The 8,757-nt window shown below is 45.4% G+C and overlaps 1 non-coding gene across 1 annotated transcript; it reads right to left on the bottom strand.

Moving 5' to 3' along the window:
- Nucleotides 1-1,459: 1,459 nt before the first annotated feature.
- On the bottom strand, nucleotides 1,460-1,531 carry TRNAG-UCC (transfer RNA glycine (anticodon UCC)). Its single transcript has one exon. It is a non-coding gene; the product is annotated as a tRNA-Gly (tRNA).
- Nucleotides 1,532-8,757: the final 7,226 nt, after the last annotated feature.

Raw genomic sequence — 8,757 nt, 5'->3', positions numbered from 1 at the left:
TGTGTCGCCAAATACCACGTATTTGCACCTTCCCTGCAGAAAACACAGCTGCTCCTTGTGGAAAAGTAATATGTAGTGGTAAGGCATGCTAAATCTGATGTAACGAAGGGAAATTCTTCTCTGACTGCCAGCAGCGTATAAATGGCCCTCTCTGAAGAACGGAAGGAAACACCAAAATCTGGGAATACCTCTGATAACAGCCAAACCAGATTCTTCCCCAAAACATCCCTCCTGTTCGTGTATGGTTTCATCTTTATCACGGGTGTGAACCAGACTGCACCGTAACAGATGGAAAAGTTGTTACTGATGTCAGGAAATCTTGTGCTGTATTCCTGTGATCAGGAATCTTCCTCTGTGTCCAGTGATCTGTTGAAGCTGCTTCCCAGCCAATGTCTGTGGAACTGCCAGAAAAGCAGAGTTTTATGAATCTATGAAGTTCCCCTTTTTATGGAAATACTCTGGAATACATCCCTCAGGCCTGTTGTAGGTGTGGAGGTACACCAACAGCTTGAGGACACTGAGGCTGTGGCTGTGTTCATCAGCTGAAGGGCACCCAGACTCCTGAGCTTTTGCAGTGTTGGCTGTGACACTTGAATGGCAGTCAAGAATACAGGAACCTGGCAATATGACTTTTAAAAGGCACTGGGGAGAATCGGCAACTGGATCATTGTCAATTGCTTTTGGACACTCTTGGAAAGCTATAAACACATGGAATTTTGGCTTTGATCTCAAAGAATTAAATGTGTTTAGAAAAGTTGCTTTAGTCAGAGAGTGCAATCCCTACAATATAAAAGAATTGGCTGGATAATGGGTGAAATCACAGTGGTGCCAACCCAGAGGGTGAGGGAAATAGTCTCCTGTTTTGGTTGACTGAAGTAGACAGGCAGCTATTGGTGGTTCTTTTAGTCTGGTAATAGAGGTTTGAATTGCTTTGTCTTGTTGGAATATGCCGTGCATCTTTAGAGATAAAACAGAAGTGAGTAGAGATAAGTGAACTGCACTGAGTAAATAACACAGTATGGCATGTTGTATAGTGTACATAGTCAAAGGTTTCTATGCAATGTACAGACTTGGGCTATTCAAAAGTATCGTTGCAGTGGTATGCTTGCTCGACTCACGTCAATGACATGTTTATTTTCAATGTGTTTCAGAGACTATGTAATTATAATGCTAATAGATGGTTCTGTGCTTTGCTTTATTGTATGGAACCTGAACAGTGTTTTCTAAGTCATTTCGGCATCCATTTGTAGATTGATACTATCATGGAATGGTTAGAGTTGGGAAGGACCTTAACATCATCAGCTGGTTCCAACTGCCCTGCCATGGGCAGGGATGCCTCGCACTAGACCAGGTTGCTCAAAGCCCTGCTCAACCTGGCCTCGGATATTGCCACGAATGGAGCATTTGCCACTTCTTTTGGCAACCTGTTCCAGTGATTCAGCACCCCAAAAGGGAGCTCTGCGTTGGCCGGGAATCGAACCCGGGTCAACTGCTTGGAAGGCAGCTATGCTAACCACTATACCACCAACGCCTGGCAGTTCTTTCCCAATCCTGTTGGATGAGAGAAGTTATTGCAGTTGGATGAGAGAATTGGTAGAGGGCTGAGGAACAAAACACAACAGAGGAAATGCCAGCCGCAGAACACAGTGGGAATAAAGTTAAACCCAATATATTATAGCTTCAAGGTTAACACTATTTGTAGGGGTAATGGATCACTGGTGCTGCTCATTTTGAATGTTTGTCTCCTCTGTGCAAAAAAGGGGCTTGGATCATAGCCGCAAAGCATAGGCAAACAACTAAAAACAGAGGGGGCTTGAAACAGAATATCCTGAACTGACCCATTCATGTCTATGTAGAAGAATGACATAATACACATGTAGTTGGTGGAACCATTTGCATACTGTATGAAGGGCTTTATTCAGCGTTTCTATCAGAGACTTGTTGGATGCTAACCTGAAGAGCTGGCAAGGGGTGGAGCACTTTGGCTCCAGTTCAGGAAAGCATAACATTCAGCACTCAACAAGATTTACTGGTATTCTTGAAGATAAGCACGTGTTCAAGTGTCCTGCTGGCCTGCAGCCTGCTTGTGTAGCACCTTGTAGACCAACTTTAGAACGTTGGAGTGAGCAGAGAAGTGTTAGCTAACGTTATCAGAACCAGCATCTGGTGCACTGGCCTTAAGCCCCATCCCCTTCTTTATCAAAAACAAATCTGGAAACGTTCCAGACTGGTTTAGAAAGAATCCTTGCAGGACTGACCCCTGTGTCTTGTAGGTTTCTGGCAAAACTCTTGTTGCCTTCACTGGGCCAGGGTTTGGTCTTCAGAGTCTATGCAGAAAGGAACACCTGTCCTGTGCCAAGGCAGATGCTGTGGTGGCTGTAACTCTCTCTCAGCAGCTCAGCGAAGGAATCTTTGTTCTAGTGGTAGATCATCAGCTGCTTTGTGTGCTCTGGGATGATGGGCTCTTACACAGCTGGCTCTTGTGGGCTGCAGTGAGCAGCTGGGCACAGGGCTCTGCTCACATGTTGCAATCAGGCACTTGCAGCAAGGTGCAGCTGTGGGCGCCGTCTCCATCAGTCCCTGCCTTCCTCACGCAGTGCCACACCACCCATGCACAGGCAGACGTGACAGGGCTTGGCCTTGGGCTTGCTATGGCAGGTCTCTTATTTGTAATCTAAAGAGCATTGAAAACTTTCCGTGGCACAGGCAGTGGTGTGCTGGTCCCTGTGATCTTGGGAATCCAAAGGAAAACTTCACCATTCCTCTTCTGGCTACACAAGCATGAGCTGCAGTGGCATTTTTGTTCTTGTTCTGGTGGGAGTGTAGCGTGAGTTTGCTTCCTTGGGTAAAACACCGCTGCTGTCTTCTCTGTGGTATGTTATGCCTGGCAAGAGTGAATGATGGAGCTGAGTCTTGGAGCACCTTCTATCTTCACAGCAGGCAGGCTGCTAAAGGGAAAGCCTTTATTCATCTCTGAATGTTTTTCTGTCGGCTATAGAAAACCACAACTTGTTTTCTTAGACACGTACATGTGGAAATGTTCTGTGTTCTGAATATCCTTTCACATAAAACGTAGGTAATCCTAAGCAAGTGCTAATAACCCAAGTAGGAACCAGCTCCTACTTGCAGAGGACTCAGGAGAAGGCTATTTGCTGTTCTCTGTTTTCATGTAATTTTCCAATTTGCCAAGGATGTCAATTAGAAAACTAATATGTTCTAGCATCAAAAAGCCCAGGCTTTGTTTTTTATGGTCCAGCAGTCAGAGTATGGATTTGAGAGAGAAGTTTGGTGTCAGCCCATTTGTCCTTTGACTTCAGACAGCTCCCTTGTTTCTTGGTCTCTTTGTTTATATTGGAGATGGTTGGTTAGCGAAGTTTTTTGATACCATAGCATTGATGATCAAGGTCGGCTTAAATGTCAGGGTTTGAAGATTACAGATTGGGTCAAAGATGGAGCTAAGTGTCAAAAGGTTTGGTCAAAAGCAAGGTCAAATTTCATGGGTCAGAATCAAAGATTGCAATCAGCTTCAGGGCTCACAGATGGGGTCAAAGGGTATGGGTCAGGGTCAAAGCCTGCAGTTGGCCTCCAAGGCCAAATGTTGGAGTTAGTGTTCACCAACTGGGGTCAAAGATCAAAAGTCACTGATCAGGGTTGAAGGACACAAATTGTTGTCAAAATTATTTGATGTCAGTGGGGGCTTGTACTCCTGCTTTGGGACGGAGTTTACACAGAAGTCAGTGGAAACACTCGCATCAGCTTCACTGACATATGGCAAGTACCCAAAGTATTTAAACATGGCCAGGGGCACCCATTGGACAACCTTGGCTTTGGAACACACTAGCATCTCTCCTTTGGGATGGCCATACCATGGGGCAGAGATATCTTCTGTCACACATGCAGCATGGCAGATCTGCTTACTCCTCTGTCCCTCCATGCACATGACCTTCTACTTGACGACCACATGAGAGTTAGGGACTCCGTCGTGACTTCAACAAATGCGGGTCCCTTGACTGCTCCTTTCTTATTCTCTTGATCTTCTGAAGAGAGGGATCCAGCTATCTCCTGCTCCTGTACCATTACCCTTACAGGCTGATGACGGGAACGCTTTGGTGGTCACTGTCCTAGGAGGCCAAATTCACTGCCTGTTTGTAAAATGCTGCTGTAGCCAGATTTAGAAAGACAGTGTTACATCATCCTCATTCACTCTATTCCCCAGCGATTAATCGAAAGATTCAGTCCTTCTCTTTGCCTGTGCTGCAGCTCCAGACAAAAGACCTGGAAATTTCCATCCATCAGCACTTGGAAACCCTGGAAAGTGCCATTTTTGAAAGGGGTTAATGAAATCTCCAACAAAGTGTCCAGCAGAACCTTTGGAACCTTTGCCAAAGCCGTGCAGGATGCTGAAACCGGAGCTGTCCCGGGAAGAGCTTGTACCGAATCAACTTGCGTCAAATAAAACACACCTCTGGGTGAGCTTGTGTTTCAGCATGTTTAATAAGAGAAGATATTAGACCCTCGCTGAGGAAACGGGGATTGAGCGTTTCGGAACAGGCTGCCAAGAGAAGGAGGGCAGGTATTAACAGAATCCTCTTCAGGACAGACACGGGGAAAACTTCCTTGGGGTGAGAATTCTGGCAAACCTGGAGAAAGGCACATCAGTCAGTAGCTTGGGTGGTAGGACCAGCAACCTGAGCCTAGCACATTCCCATGGGATTTGGCTGGAATGAAAAATGAGACAAAGAGGTTTAGCGGGGCCTGCGCGATGATTTACTTTTTCCTGACTTACTCGTCCAGTTCCTCAAATGATTCTTGTCACATTCACCAAAGGCTGAGGAGAAGGGAGCGCCGGGAAAGCAGGGGCTGTACATTAGGATCTTTACTTAGAGAAAAACCTGGAAGCCTTACATCAGCCATCTCTTATTTGTCCTCCTGAGATCTTTTGGGGACTTCAAGTGGACTGCTTGAACTGGCCTCATTCCCAGACCAAAATGGACTCCCTGAAAGGATCTCAGATGAATTCGGATGCATTAATTTTCCTTCTTCTCCTCCAGCCACGTCTCTTTCATTTCCGTAAAGTCCTGAAATGATCTTACAGGTAGGCCTTCGTTTTGTAATTGTCTTTGGACTTCCCCCAGCTGTGAAAATTGAAACTAGAACTCATCTGGTTTCAGCAGATCGTGAGAGACTAAAGAGTCTGTCATGAGAGACTAAATGGGTCCAAACATGCTTCAGATTGTGTCTGCCTGGGGTGGCTGGAAAGAAGAGGATTATGTGCAGGAAGATGTGGAAGGTCTGATGTTGTGGGTCTGCGTTCCCAAATCAGGGTGATCGATGCCATTCTGAACAAGGGGAGAGACTGGAAAAGGGGAAAGTCATCCCAGTCTGGGTTGCAGAGAGCTGCTGGAATATGCTTGGAGGTTAGATGGGAGCAGTGAATCTGATGGAATCCTACAGTTCATTGTTCATCCTCAGAGACCTACTTGAAGACCTGCAAGTGGTCACCAGTTTTGCCTGCTCCACAAGGCTATGGGTCTGTTGGATTTAAGACTCAAATAGCACCATCTCCTCAAGCTCAACTCTGCTGCAAGGAGTGTGCAAACACATTGTGCAAAGAGACGATTTGCCCAACTGCTTCTGAAAAGCCTCCCTGTGAAGGCTGGGCCTCTGCATCTGGATAAGCTGCACTTCGACTCTGGGGACAAAAGGATGGTTCCTCCAGGAAGAATTGCCATGGGCCAGCAAACCTCTCACAGCTTTTAGGAGAAGTCTTTGGGATTCTTGAGACTGTGCCCAAAAGCTTGTGGTTTTGCAAAGTCATTGTAGGAGCCAGATACCCTCAGAACATGGAAGTGCACTGCCTGCAGCCCTGTTCCTCCAGGAATTTCCTCCTGGTCCAGTCACCCTGGTGTAGGTCCAATGCCAGTGGGTCCTTGGGAAGTTGACCCAGCTTTGATGTGCAGAGAGCCTGTAAAAAGATGAAAGCATTCCCAGCCCTGTCATTTTCTTAGCAATGGATTTTAAGTATTTTCCAGTTCTTTCTACAGCATTTTTTTAACAAAATTGGAAATACGTCAAATCTCCCTTTCAAATGCATTTTTCATGACCGTGTGAAAGAAAAAAACAACACAAAAACTGGTTCATGTAGTCTATATTTTCAATAGTAATGAGCATGCTATTAAAGTATGCTGGCACCAAAGAGTGTAGCAATCATCAGGCTTATTATTCAGAGAGAGACAATAGCAATATTAATGAAGCTCAGACATCTATCAAATGAATCTATGGTTTAAAGTTCAGGAAACAAAGGCAGGATTTAGTTTTTCTAACTCTGATTTCCTGTCTCTGTCAAAATCCGAGTGCCTGTGACTTGCTAGAAAGATGTTAATTTGTATTTTTCAGGAGTTTATATAACCATAAGAATGAGGAATGTAGAAAAGCTGATATAGTGGCTCTGTAGAGAAAACTCTCACTGCTCTTGCCTCTTTGGCATGGGGAATCCACGTCAGGTCAACCAACATAAGCATACAGCACACGTGGGGGATGTTCACTCCACTGGCATGCACTAGTGTGTAGAAAATCCCACATACATTCAAACTCAAGGGATATCCCCTGTTCTCAGAACCAGGGATTCACTCTTGGCATCATACGAGGGCTGTCACTGTGTACCCTTACCAGAGCTCACATGTTTGTGAGGGCAGAACAGCAGCCTGGGACTCACTGCAGAGTGCAGAACTGAAAGGAAAATATGATTGTTGAGGCTTTGCATAACCAGGTATTTTCATTTCTGCCTCACTCGTTTTCCAAAGTTTCCTTCTCGTGACCAAATTTATGTAACTCCTTATCCGACATAAGGGAGGTTAAAGTCAGGATGGCTGCAAAGTTTAGGATGAGCATCTCCATCTCCAGGGCCAGGAGAGGCAGCTGCAATGGGCATTAGCAGCACCCTGAGCAGCCTGGATCTGCTGGGCTAAAGTGATACTCATCTGATCCCCCCACCATACTTCTTACAGCCTCCTGCTGGAACAGGCTGCCATGCAGTAAATGCATGCACAAGTCCCATCTCACCTGAGAATTCAGGAAATCATCAGTTCAGCGCTAGTCACGTGGCAGAACAGGTAGACAGCTGTCCTCCACTGCTCATCAGCTCAGTTTAGTGGCCTTCTGTGGGGTTTCCAATTTTGTTGTGCAAGTGAATGAATAATCAACAGTTCTGTCTAGCGGTCTCAGCACAAAAGTTGGCAGCCAAGACCTCTTGGGCTCTAGTCCCTCAGCTGACACTGAGTGCGTTTCTGGTTGAGCAAGTCACTCAGTTTCTTTGTGCTAGCCTTTCCCCTTCTGTGCAGCACTGTGCACACACTGAGTGCTCTATTAGTCTGCTCAGATGGGTGTTAGGATGATTAGACTCACTTAGAGAAGAAACAGCTGAGAGGGAAAAATGCCTTCCTACTGCTGAACTTCATTAAAACTTTATTATTCTATGAAGTTTGTGCAAGAAGGACTGTAAGTCTTCAGAAATAGATACATTCTTCATTCTTCTTTTGAATTTCTGCAGGGAACAGTCCAATACCTGCCTTCTTTCACCATGGTTTACTGAAGAGAGACACCTCCTTTACAACTTTCCCAGCAATAAATACAGTTAAAACACAATCCCCTTGAGTATTGCTTGCCACCTGCACATGGTGTCCAGGACAGCCTCATCCTCCCGTATGGAGTTTTCAACACAAGCTCTTCATTCAGTTGCTAGACAGTATCCTGTTTGGTTTGAAGATAGCTCACCTCTTCCTCTGTAGGAGGTTGTAGCCATTAAGCATCTTCCTACAGAGAAACAACTGGACTATTTCTACGTCCTTGTCAGGATGATGATCTACCACCCCAACAAAGATTCCTTCGCTGAGCTGCTGATAAAGAGTTACAGCCACCACAGCATCTGCCTTGGCACAGGACAAGTGTTCCTTTCTGCATAGACTCTGAAGACCAAACCCTGGCCCAGTGAAGGCAACAAGAGTTTTGCCAGAAACCTACAAGACACAGGGGTCAGTCCTGCAAGGATTCTTTCCAAACCAGTCTGGAACGTTTCCAGATTTGTTTTTGATAAAGAAGGGGATGGGGCTTAAGGCCAGTGCACCAGATGCTGGTTGTGATAACGTTAGCTAACACTTCTCTGCTCACTCCAACGTTCTAAAGTTGGTCTACAAGGTGCTACACAAGCAGTCTGCAGGCCAGCAGGACACTTGAACACGTGCTTATCTTCAAGAATACCAGTAAATCTTGTTGAGTGCTGAATGTTATGCTTTCCTGAACTGGAGCCAAAGTGCTCCACCCCTTGCCAGCTCTTCAGGTTAGCATCCAACAAGTCTCTGATAGAAATGCTGAATAAAGCCCTTCATACAGTATGCAAATGGTTCCACCAACTACATGTGTATTATGTCATTCTTCTACATAGACATGAATGGGTCAGTTCAGGATATTCTGTTTCAAGCCTCCTCTGTTTTTAGTTGTTTGCCTATGCTTTGTAGCTATGATCCAAGCCCCTTTTTTGCACAGAGGAGACAAACATTCAAAATGAGCAGCACCAGTGATCCTTTACCCCTACAAATAGTGTTAACCTTGAAGCTATAATATATTGGGTTTAACTGTATTCCCACTGTGTTCTGCAGCTGGCATTTTCTCTGTTGTGTTTTGTTTCTCGGCCCTCTACCAATTCTCTCATCCAACTGCAATAACTTCTCTCATCCAACAGGATTGGGAAAGAACTGCCAG

This window comes from Lathamus discolor, chromosome 1 (genome assembly GCF_037157495.1).
Source record: "Lathamus discolor isolate bLatDis1 chromosome 1, bLatDis1.hap1, whole genome shotgun sequence".
NCBI classification, from domain to species: Eukaryota; Metazoa; Chordata; class Aves; order Psittaciformes; family Psittacidae; genus Lathamus; species Lathamus discolor.
This window is presented reverse-complemented; position numbering and strand designations above follow the sequence as displayed.